The sequence below is a fragment of the Sinohyriopsis cumingii genome, unplaced genomic scaffold (assembly GCF_028554795.1).
Source record: "Sinohyriopsis cumingii isolate HCF-2022 unplaced genomic scaffold, ASM2855479v2 utg002464l, whole genome shotgun sequence".
NCBI classification, from domain to species: domain Eukaryota; kingdom Metazoa; phylum Mollusca; class Bivalvia; order Unionida; family Unionidae; genus Sinohyriopsis; species Sinohyriopsis cumingii.
Genome location: NW_028316218.1, coordinates 42,660 through 56,189, shown reverse-complemented (window position 1 = coordinate 56,189; position 13,530 = coordinate 42,660). Strand labels below are relative to the sequence as shown.

Below are 13,530 nucleotides of genomic sequence, written 5' to 3'. Positions count from 1 at the left end.
ATTATGAAAGACTATTTAAGCCGTTGGAAAATTCCATACTGGAAACAACAGGTATGTAACCAATTTGCATAGTAATTCATGTGAACATGGTTCAAAGAAGAGGTTTTCTAATACCATAACAATTTTCCTTTCCTAAAATCAATGCAAAAATAATTTACAACCAAAGTCAATTGCCATACCCTGACCTTAATTTTAAATTCTCCACATTAAGAAAACAGAAAAGGAGTTATATAGTACAAATGTACAAACTAATTGCTATTAATAATTATTTGAAAGAGTTTTGAGGTTAAACTTTGGAGATAATCAAATACACTTACAACATGCACCCTGAATAGAACACTATGTTTGGAGTTATACACCCTTGGCAATGATAACAAACATGCCTGATCCATTCCCATTATCTGGATGCATCATTTGCATAAATCGCAAAATCATGCCTGATCTTGTGCCAGTGGTTGGCAATAACATACAAAAATGTTACATTTAACAAGAAGGCCATGACCTTAATGTCAAAATCAATGTTCATGCTGTATATTATGAATCTGGCCTTGACCTTAAGGTCAAAAACATATGGAGATGTGTTGCATAATAATTTTTTTTTGCATCAGAACGACTTGTCCCCAATAATCCATCAATGGATTAAAGAAATATAAAGAAAGAAAATATTTTAACTAAAACCTACCAGTAATCTACCGCAGTTCAAGACCATGATACCAAGGTCAAGGATGGATCATGGAAATCACAGAATGCAACATATTTGATGTATGATAAATCATTTTTCAAGTGTTAAAAAGTTCAGCAAATCATATGGAATATCTCCTCATTAAGATGCAGGTATCTTAGCTCATAATCAAAGTAAATTAATGATCTTGATGATACAAGCTGTTACTACCCACTGGTCTTAAATTAAGTATAAAAAAGAAACGAAACTTACAAGCATAATAAAATTTAACAAATAATTTATTTCTGTAGAATACAATGTTTAAAGACACAGTATTTTGAATAAAAAAAATCCTAAATAATCATAATATGTTCTATCACAAATCCAAAAGTATAGAATGTTTTGAATAAATTTGAATACTCTTGAATGTTCTAATATCACCAATTAAATTTGTGTTGGAATAAATATTTGTATTAATTTATATTTAATGTTGTTTAATTACATATTTCCAACATGTTATCATTTAATCATACTGGTACTCTGAATAAAATATCAGCAGATTAGTCCCCTGTGTACAAAAAGGGTTGTCAACTTGCTTTCTTATCTTGATTCTTTCTTTTTACAAAAGCCTGTCAACATTGTTACATTTAAGTTGTTTTATCTTCTGTTCAAATTCAATTGGTCTGATTACAATTTATGAAGAAAAAAACATCAGTGTAAATTTTAGTCTAAATTTATAGATTTTATTATGATTTTACAAATCTTGACGAAAGCCTCTTCTCATAAAAAGTACTTTTGCCACCCACCTGCACTAGGAAATTTCTGATTAAAACACTGGCAATCCATGGGTGACATTGCAGTATGTATCATAATACAGGTTTATAATAATGTACGGACATGTCTGATTGGACCTAATTCCAGTTTAAATAACGAAATGCCAGTATCAATGAACATGTTATTCTTTATGTAACAAACTTAAAATACTTCAGTCCTTAAGGAAAGGGTCCAGTATTAGAATTGTGTCTGCCAATTTGGTCACATCAAAGCAATACAAGATCAGAAATTACATTTTCTACTCAGAAAAGTAAACAAATTATTGATTATGCACAAACTGAACAGGACTCCTGTATAATTTCACATAACAAATTAAAACATACTGGGATTGGGCAACCTCAAACAAATATAGCATCTTCCAAATCTTTATTACATTTCCATCATTATGGTAAACTGAGTATCTCTAACAATCCAAGCATTTAATGAATGTTTATTTTCCAAGGTTCTCTTTGCTGATCCTCCAACAACAAAGCTGACAGATCATCTCAATCAGATCCAGGACTTGCAAGTGCTTTTTCCTCCAGATCATTCAGACTCTTTATAAAACACAGAAAGCATATGATCCAGACTCTATTCTAGAATTGGTATTTGACAAAATAGTTTGAATGTTGCTCTGTAGTTGAAATTAATATGGTGAGGTATGCCAGGTGTCATACTTGATGCAGTGATCTGTAGTTGAAATCCATATGGTGAGGCATGCCAGATGTCATAGTTGATGCAGTGATCTGTAGTTGAAATCCATGTGGTGAGGTATGCCAGATGTCATAATTGATGCAGTGATCTGTAGTTGAAATCCATATGGTGAGGTATGCCAGGTGTCATACTTGATGCAGTGATCTGTAGTTGAAATCCATATGGTGAGGCATGCCAGATGTCATAGTTGATGCAGTGATCTGTAGTTGAAATCCATATGGTGAGGTATGCCAGGTGTCATACTTGATGCAGTGATCTGTAGTTGAAATCCATATGGTGAGGTATGCCAGATGTCATAGTTGATGCAGTGATCTGTAGTTGAAATCCATGTGGTGAGGTATGCCAGATGTCATAGTTGATGCAGTGATCTGTGTCCTTCACATATTAATTTGTTCTCATTCCATCCCCTTCTGAAGTCTTCTAGTCTTGAGTTTTTGACCGGCCTCAGTGCCATTCCTTGTTTTAGGTCATCTGGGTCAAAATCATTTACCCCTCAACATTGTAAAACACAGAGTCAATTCAATGTTATTTGATGGTGAACATAGCACCATAGTTGTTCAATTCTAAGACTGTAAACAGATCTTCACTCGAATATGGCTCCTCATTTCTCTTATAAGATTTAAGATTTTTTTTCTATACCCTCCAACACTGAAATCACCCAGGATGACACAACATAGGATGCACACCCTTGCACATATTCAGGAATGTACAGTCTGTATTAGCTGTCCCACACCTCAGACAAGTAATCAAGTCACTGGAGCCATCAATACAGCCATGTGTGATGAACCCCCATCTGTAAAAATAACAAAGTTTTATTATACATCTTAAAAAGGAAACTGATGTAGTCATCTCAAATAATCTGTGTTGTCTGCAGTTTAATTATGTTTATTTGTATTCCTTATATGGTGTGGATTAAGGGTGATAGGACTGTTGTAATTATGGTATGGTTTGGGTGTCAGAGTGCTGTTGTAATTATGGTATGGTTTGGCTTAGAGAGGGCTATTGTAATTATGGTGTGTATTGCATGTGAGGGGGCTATTGTAATTATGGTGTGGATAATGTGTGAGGGGGCTATTGTAATTATGGTGTGGATTAGGTGTGAGGGAGCTATTGTAATTATGGCATGGATAAGGTTTGACAAGGCCATTGCAATTATGGTGTGGACTATGTGTGATAGGGCTATTGCATTTATTATGTGGATAATGTGTGATAGGGCTATTGCAATTATGGTGTGGATTAGGTGTGAGGGAGCTATTGTAATTATCGCATGGATAAGGTTTGACAAGGCTATTGCAATTATGGTGTGGACTATGTGTGATAGGGCTATTGCAATTATTATGTGGATAATGTGTGAGAGGGCTACTGTAATTATGGTGTGAATTAGGTGTTACAGGGCTGCGTAATTTATAAATTCCATGGCATTTTACCTCATGAACAATTACTGATGCAAAATCTGCACAATAAGCAATGAACTTACTGAATCACATGTTTGATGCATGTAAATCAAGATATTGCTGTTACACAATGGCATATCTGGGTCTATTGGATCTACGATTGTTGGACAATGACTACATTTCCTCATTTATAACTCAAGCCTAAATCTACTGGCACATTAAACAATGGCAGATCTGGGTCTATTGGATCTACAATTGCATATAGACTCAACTTACATGTGAGTATATAATTATGCATGCATGTAATCCTCCTAGCTCAGAGTGTTTTCCTCCCAAGATAAGTGGTTTATCCAGTCCCACACTGATAAGGGGTGTATCCAGTCCCTCCCAAGATAATGGGTTTGTCCAGTCCATCACTGATAAGGGGTGTATCCAGTTCCTCCCAAGATAATGGGTTTATCCAGTCCCTCACTGATAAGGGGTGTATCCAGTCCCTCCCAAGATAAAGGGTGTATCCCATCCCTGCCAAGATAAGTGGTGTATCCAGTCCCTCCCAAGATAAGGAGTGTATCCAGTCCCTCCCAAGATAAAGGGTGTATCAAGTCCCTCCCAAGATAAAGGGTGTATCAAGTCCCTCACTGATAAGGGGTGTATCCAGACCCTCACTGATAAGGAATATACCCAGAACTTCACTGAAACTACCTGCATATGCATTATTATTTAAAAATGTATTTGTCAACCTTTTTTCCACCTTAATCCCAATGTCATATATTTACGGCAATACTGCCTGTGATCACATGACTGTGATCTGGTTTAAACAAAATCCTGATTCAATAATTTGGCAAGATATGGTGTATTCTTAAAGAACAAAAAATAAAATTAGTTTTCCTTAGTAATGAAACATGTTAGCTCATTAAAAAGCTGACAGTTGTTAATTTGATTACTACAGAACAATAAAACCATTGTCTTCCTTGAGTGTTGTTTTCATTGTACCCTGTAAATATACATGTAGCTTAATGCAGTGTATACAGCAGGCAATGGCAACAGGTGTCTCAAGGTCTATAACTACCATGTATGGACTAAGTTCAACTATAACTACCATGTATGTACCAAATGCAACTATAACTACCACGTATGTACCAAATTCAACTATAACTACCATGTATGTACCAAATTCAACTATAACTACCATGTATGTACCAAATTCATTTATATTATCAAGGTCTATAACTACCATGTATGTACCAAATTCAAACATAACTACCATGTATGTACCAAATTCAACTATAACTACCATGTATGTGCCAAATTCAACTATAACTACCATGTATGTACCAAATTCAACTATAACTACCATGTATGTACCAAATTCAACTATGACTACCATGTATGTACCAAATTCAACTATGACTACCATGTATGTACCAAATTCAACTATAACTACCACGTATGTACCAAATTCAACTATAACTACCATTTATGTACCAAATTCATTTATATTCTCAAGGTCTATAACTACCATGTATGTACCAAATTCATTTATATTCTCAAGGTCTATAACTAACATGTATGTACCAAATTCAAATATAACTACCATGTATGTACCAAATTCAACTATAACTACCATGTATGTACCAAATTCAACTATAACTACCATGTATGTACCAAATTCAACTATAACTACCATGTATGTACCAAATTCAACTATAACTACCATGTGTGTACCAAATTCAACTATAACTACCGTGTAAGTACCAAATTCAACTATAACTACCATGTATGTACCAAATTCATTTATATTTTCAAGGTCTATAACTACCATGCATGTACCATAATTCAACTATAACTACCATGTATGTACCAAATTCAACTATACCTACCACGTATGTACCAAATTCAACTATAACTACCATGTATGTACCAAATTCAACTATAACTACCATGTATGTACCAAATTCAACTATAACTACCACGTATGTACCAAATTCAACTATAACTACCATGTATGTACCAAATTCAACTATAACTACCACGTATGTACCAAATTCAACTATAACTACCATTTATGTACCAAATTCATTTATATTTTCAAGGTCTATAACTACCATGTATGTACCAAATTCAACTATAACTACCATGTATGTACCAAATTCAACTATAACTATCATGTATGTACCAAATTCAACTATAACTACCATGTTTGTACCAAATTCAACTATAACTACCACGTATGTACCAAATTCAACTATAACTACCACGTATGTACCAAATTCAACTATAACTACCACGTATGTACCAAATTCAACTATAACTACCATGTATGTACCAAATTCAACTATAACTACCATGTATGTACCAAATTCAACTATAACTACCATGTTTGTACCAAATTCAACTATAACTACCACGTATGTACCAAATTCAACTATAACTACCATGTATGTACCAAATTCAACTATAACTACCACGTATGTACCAAATTCAACTATAACTACCATTTATGTACCAAATTCAACTATAACTACCATGTATGTACCAAATTCAACTATAACTACCATTTATGTACCAAATTCATTTATATTTTCAAGGTCTATAACTACCATGTATGTACCAAATTCAACTGTAACTACCATGTATGTACCAAATTCAACTATAGCTACCATGTATGTACCAAATTCAACTATAACTACCATGTATGTACCAAATTCAACCATAACTACCATGTATGTACCAAATTCAACTATAACTACCATGTATGTACCAAATTCAACTATAACTACCATGTATGTACCAAATTCATTTATATTTTCAAGGTCTATAACTACCATGTATGTACCAAATTCAACTATAACTACCATGTATGTACCAAATTAATTTATATTCTCAAGGTCTATAACTACCATGTATGTACTAAATTCATTTATATTCTCAAGGTCTATAACTACCATGTATGTACCAAATTCAATTATGACTACCATGTATGTACCAAATTCATTTATATTCTCAAGGTCTATAACTACCATGTATGTACCAAATTCAACTATAACTACCATGTATGTACCAAATTCAACTATAACTGCCATTGTATGTACCAAATTCAACTATAAGTACCATGTATGTACCAAATTCAACTATAACTACCATGTATGTACCAAATTCAACTATAACTACCATGTATGTACCAAATTCAACTATAACTACCATGTATGTACCAAATTAATTTATATTCTCAAGGTCTATAACTACCATGTATGTACTAAATTCATTTATATTCTCAAGGTCTATAACTACCATGTATGTACCAAATTCAATTATGACTACCATGTATGTACCAAATTCATTTATATTCTCAAGGTCTATAACTACCATGTATGTACCAAATTCAACTATAACTACCATGTATGTACCAAATTCATTTATATTTTCAATCGAGTCAACATTACATCCCAACTTTATTCCTTATGCCAAACTTTCAAGGCAATTCATGTTATTTACTAATTTATGTATTTATTTTGATTTAGTTTTCCTTATTTTTTAACATGTTCTACTCGTAATATATTTTCAATCTTTGTTTCATTTAATGATGCTAATTCATGAGACTATAATTTCCAGTATATCGTAATGCCAGGTGTTTTACTCCCATAGTTTTGTTACTCATATAAGTTTTTTAACCAGTGATGCCTTTGCATATGCTGACAAGAGTGTCATATCTTTTAATTTAACGTAATAACAATGATTATCTAGATAAAAGATCAGAGCAAATGCCAACAAATTATAGAAATGCACATTTACTTATTAACAAAGTGTAATCTCTGGAGATTACCTACAATGACAACAACATAGCACTCTAAATAATACATTTTTTAACTTGAAACTAAAGTGAGTTTATAAGGATATAAATATTGTAGATATTTAAATACAGGTTATACAATTTAGGAACTTTAAGAGTATGGTATCAAATTACTATTATGAATACAGCCAGATCAGATAGTGGCTCAGGGAGAACATACTCAAACTATTGGATGCAAATTGACGATTTTAGTGTACATGTATAATGTACAAATGAATGGTTCCTCTGCCAAAAAATCAATATTAAATACTGAAAAAGTTTTTAAGTAATTCTTGTTTAACATGGAACACAGTGATAACTGCATCAACAGAGTCCACTAGGACCATTTACTTATATATCCCAAGGATTTTGGTGGAGAGTACAGAATTGCATTAACATTGTCACATTCCCATGCTGACACCGAAAGAATATTTTCCATTCTGAGAAAAATTGCTTGCTGTACAAAATTAATATAATCCAGGTGATCTCAAAGAAATGCTAAAACTGCTTGTGGTCCATATAAGGAGAGTATGAAAGGCAGGAGCTTAAGTGAAAGGATTGATAATATATTATATACATATTTTAAAATAACAAAATATAAATGTGTTTAGTAGTTAAAATTTTTACTCATTTTCATGATAAAAATCAGGTCAATGAAAATCCTCCCTCTATTAGTAAGTGACTGTCAAAACTCAATACCAAATTTTGCCAATCTCCTGATCTTTTCTAATCTGACCTCTCTTTTTGATCACATGTATATGTAATATTTCATGAATGTTTAGCGCAAAACTGTGAAGAAATAACTTGTATGTAACTGGCTTTAGTCACAGTCTGAAGAGATGATTTGTGTGCAACTTGCTTCAATCATACAGTTGGAAGAGATGACTTTTATGTAACTAACATTTGTCACACAATGTGAAGAGATAACTTATCTGTAACTAGCATTAGTCACATTGTGGGAAGAGATGACTTGCATGAAACTTGCGTTAGTCACACAGTGGGAAGAGATGACTTGCATGAAACTAGCATTAGTCACACAGTGGGAAGAATCATTAATCACACATTTAGAATAGATGATTTGCATTTAAACAAAATAAGGACAAAAATGAATGCCAATATACCTGGAGTTTCATATATTAATCAATTTGCGTGGTATACTCTTCTGAACACAGCAGCTGACCAGTGTCCAGAATATCTTTCTGGGTCCAACCTTTTCAGATTATCTCTAGCACAATGGCATTGAACATGAATTCATCTTGATGCATGGTGACCAGACTTCATCTACATGAAGAAAGTGAAACAAGAGATCTAAAGTCATTTGATAACAAAGTCTAATCTGTCTTAAGCAATCACCTATCTTAAACAACCAACGCTTCAAAGTCAATGAAATGAAGATATGCAAGAAATGAACCTCTATTAAGAGTCCTCCTATCCTGTGAGTCACTTTTCTCACCCTACATAAGTGATTTCTCACAAATGGTTTGACTGTAGAATGTTTGTATAACACATCCACAGTCCTCAACATTTATCACCCCACCCACTCAAAATCTGTGCCACCAGTGTCATGTCACATGTCTAAAAATAGGTGCATGGTCCAAACATAACTGTATATCTGAATTTTTCATTTTAGTCCCAGTGAGTGATACGCATGAATAGATAAAGGATATGGATCTTAACAATTTATAATGTATGACCATGGGGCTAAGGCATGGTGGGAGGGAGGCATGAATAATATATACCCTGGAAAAGACTGGCATTTTAGTATGATTCATGAATTTGCTCATTAAATGTATATATAGTACTGTTGGGCAAATCTTAAAAACAGATGTTTCAAACAGTGTGAAAGGAATTGTTTTAAAAATCCTGATAGTCAAGTTTCAATATTTAAAAATTAAATTAAAAATAAATTGATATCAAAGCATTACATCTTAATCCTGGCAGACATATTTGCTTTGGTTGCTGACTTTTATCTGCATTATTGCAGTACATCATAATCAACAAAAGCTGTTTTGGTTTTTTTTTGCCACATGATCAAAACCCAAAACTGAATGATGTTGTTCTTGTAGGATTTAACACCATTTTTCAGCACAAGATAGGCTATACATGGTGGCCAGTATAATTGGTGGAGGATGAACCCTGGTAAACCCCGGGAAGAACTACCAACCCACAAGAAGCTACTGGCAAGCTTTCTCATGTACCCACGTTAACCAAGCCTGCAAATCGAACCCATGCAGACAGAGGTGAGATCAGGCAGTGATCGGGACAGTGAGTACTTTAGACCACTCAGGCCCCCCCCACAGCTGAATGAGAATGTCAGTTAGCAGATGAGAATGACCATCTAATACTTAATTTTGGGGTTTTGATGAAGATGAATTGATAATCTGGGATTTTCTTTGATCTGATAAATTTATTATTTTACCTCAAGCATATCATGATAATTAATTTATTTTCACATCATACAATGAATGTAATGGGATTTTCAGAGGTCTTGCTATAATTTTAAAACTATGAGTCCAGGACTCCTTTTTAGGTAAAATTAAGCATCCCACCAGCGATAGTTGCAGCTCCATAAGCATACTGGGCCATACCAGAAGTGCCTAAATATCCAGATGAGAAGAACCAGTGGTTGCCATTGAGTTAAATTTTCCAAATTCTTTACACCAATGACACACAGCTCTTGTCTGTCCTTTAGAGTAAGACTGAATTTGGTCAATATAAGGAAAGGTCTTATTCCAAACTCTAAGCCAGGCATCACCCACTTTCTTACACTCGGCTACTGTTCCATCCGAACTATCAGTTCTAGAAACTTCAGTACTCTGTATCTCATTAAAATCTTTGTCAACTTGCAGTTTAACCCAAATTACTTATCCAAATTTGAAAATGGCACTTTGTCTAAAAATCAACGTGTCTTGATTTTGAGGTCACATGCACTATTTATTCTACTACATTAGTAAATGAACACAATGAAAGCTAAATTTGTTTATTTGATGTACTCTTATAATGACCACATGTACATCTCTGGGTCTTTCTGCCTCATCAGCTTATTTTCCCACCACTCAGCAGCTTAGTCAAATTCTTAGGTGTCTGCTTATTTCTGACATTTACCAGCATTGTGTCTAAAATTTTCCACATGGATTGGATATGGAATCCATATGTACTTTTACAGAAATATCCATATTTACATTTTTAATCTATAGTTGAAGCACTCTTATGAATTTCAGTGTATCCATATGGAAATGTTATGGATTGCGTACATACTCCGTATGGAAAATCTCATGGAATATGCTAATTAGTCCATGAGATCTGTAGGTTGTCCATATGGAATAAAATTAAAATTCCATATGGAATTTGGCAATAATCCATATGGAATTTGTGAACAGTCAATATGGAATTGGCAAATATACCATATGGAATTTGTAAATGGTCCATATGGAATTTGTAAATAGTTCATATGGAATTTGGTAATAGTTCATCCCATACAAAATTTTCCAAAAAATCTGCTTCAGATTTCTATTAAACTGCCTAATGATTCAGAAGAAGAAAAAAGCAGAGACCTACTTGTTGGTCTAGATGCCCAGCTATTGCATCATGTTATTCTGATGTACTCTTATAAGCCGCCCAGCTATTGTGTGCATATGGAGGACTCCTGCGTAAGTCTTTTTTCAACAAATTCCATGGACATCTCCTGACACCCCACTGCTGGAAAATTAAATTATTCAATGGAAGGTTGCTGATCTTGATCATTATGGAATACAGCAAGTCATTATAGACATTGAACAATATGTTTTTGTTTAGGACCAAGATAAATGAGTGCTAGTAATGAAATATTACACATCATCACTAATGAAGCTAACTTTCAGAGTGGTATATATTTCCAATTAACAAGATGTGTATAATATTCAGTTATCTTGAGTATCCAACGTGGTTATTATGAAGTTTCTTTTGCAAATGATTTTTATTTATTAATCCATCAAGCAGCTCATCTGAGCTATGAAAGAAGACTCAGATGTGATGTCAGAACAAGGCTGATATGGATAATGATGGTTAGAGGTTAATGAAATGACGATGGAAGCCAGATTGGATATGGAAACTTCCTTGGCTAAAACCAAGAAGTAGGTTTATGCTTTTTTTTTCTTTCTGACAGCAGAAGATAAAGAAAAAGCGCAGACCTACTTATTGGTCTAACCCTGGCTAAGAAACAAAAATGATGTCACACATAAGTGCTGTTCATTCCTGGCCTGCAAAGTGCACTCAGACCAACTCTTTTGTTAATGAAGTACTAACTTGCAGTTTTCTGAGGTTACCAGAAACAATTTGACAGCCATGGATCCTGCAAATAATGTGGAAGGAAGGAATGTTTTTGGAGAAAAAAGCACATGTTACAAAATCTGTTTGAAACAAATGTCAAAAGGTAGACAACTACCAATAACTCAAATCAGCACCAAAAAGCCAGTCATTCACTTTGTGGACTGCATTGGTTTTCCAACTCCCCTGGCAAAAAAACAAAAATGATGTTGGATAAATGTAAGTGCTGCATGTTCCTTGTTGGTCTAACCATGGCTAAGAAATAAGTATCCAAAGTGGCCATTACTGATTAGGCAGCTGTCTTTGCAAAGGATTTTTATTTACAAATCGATCAATAAGCTTATCTCAGACATCTGAGCTATGAAAGAAGTCTCACATGAGATGTCAAAACATGGCTGATCAGGTAAATGATGGTTAGAGGTTAATGAAATGACAATGGAAGCCAGACTGGATATGGAAACTCCCTGGCTTAGACCTACAAGTAGGTCTCAAGTTTTATTTTTATTTTTCTGACAGCGGAATAAAAAAAGAAAGCAGACACCAACTTGTTTGTCTAACCCTGGCTAAGAAACAAAAATGATGTTGCATATGTTCTGCTTGTTCCTGGTCTGCAAAGTGCACTTAAACTAACTCTTGTGTTGATGAAGTACTAATTTGCAGTTTTCTAAGGTTACAAGACACAAGACTGAAATGGATCCTGCACATATTGTGGAAGGAAGGAATTTTTTGGAGAAAAAAGCAAATGTTACAAAATCTGTTTGAAACAAATGTCAAGAAGCAGACAAATACCAATAACTAAAATCAGCACCAACAAGCCAGTCATTCACTTTGTGGACAGAACTAGTTTTGTAAATGGGACAGTAGACACCAACGTGAAGGAAATACAATATGTGAACAAAAGAAGAGATTTATTCAGATTCACCATGTTGCTCATCGACTCATCTCTTTAGTGCAATACATTATTAACATACAGTAACTGATCACGACGCTATTGTTTATTTTATACTAACACAGTTTTCAAAAATACTGTATTTAGTGTTGTAATGCATACAGTTCTTATTTAATACTTACACTGGAGCTATGACTCCCAGGACTATTCAGATATCCCATTTCTGAGTCACGAATCTTTGATTCTTCGTCTTCAAAAACCAGGAAAATCAGAGCTATCAATTATCCAGGACTCTATTTCTTTGAAGGATCTAAATGTATATACTGTTATATCCAAAAGTAGAATTTGCATATACTAGTCATTGTTTACGGAATTGCTGTCTTCGGAATGCTTATCACATTATTCTAACTTGTAGGCTTTCTAATGACAGCGACTAAGTATGGGAGCAATCATTGTTTAATTACAGAGGTCACTCAGATTTTCAACATTGAAATAATAATCGATAAAGTTTCTAATTTGAATATTACAAAATAAAGGGTAATACATATTATTAGAAAATCAGTTTCTATCACTTGAAAATGCCGAGTCTGTCTCAAAACGGCTTGCAGTTTGTTGAGCTTCAACTTGGAATATGCCATTTTCCAGATATTGCGCGAAACAACTTGGAATTCAATGTGCACTTTCTTGAGAAAATGACTGGTCGTAAACGTCCGATTTTATCCGATTTAGTTCCGGAAAGACGATTTAATTGTTGGATAATGTCTTTAAGGAAGTTATTTCGTAACATTAATATCTTACCCCTTGAAATATATTTCACATCTAAGGTGGTTATTGCATGAATTGATTGCAAGCCATTTAAATGTAGGAAAGGTCTTGAACTTTCAGATATGAGTATTCTTTTTTACTTGTTCAAAATAGTATAACA

The 13,530-nt window shown here is 33.9% G+C and overlaps 1 long non-coding RNA gene across 2 annotated transcripts; it reads right to left on the bottom strand.

Annotated features, from left to right (window-relative positions):
• Positions 1-942: 942 nt before the first annotated feature.
• LOC149770713 (uncharacterized) lies at positions 943-13,217 on the bottom strand. Of its 2 annotated transcripts, none has more exons than XR_016418493.1 (4): positions 12,788-13,217; positions 10,966-11,110; positions 8,533-8,692; positions 943-2,981 (listed from the first exon to the last, which is right to left on the bottom strand). It is a non-coding gene; the product is annotated as an uncharacterized LOC149770713 (long non-coding RNA). The 2 variants fall into 2 exon arrangements; XR_016418492.1 differs by having other exon boundaries at positions 10,970-11,110.
• Positions 13,218-13,530: the final 313 nt, after the last annotated feature.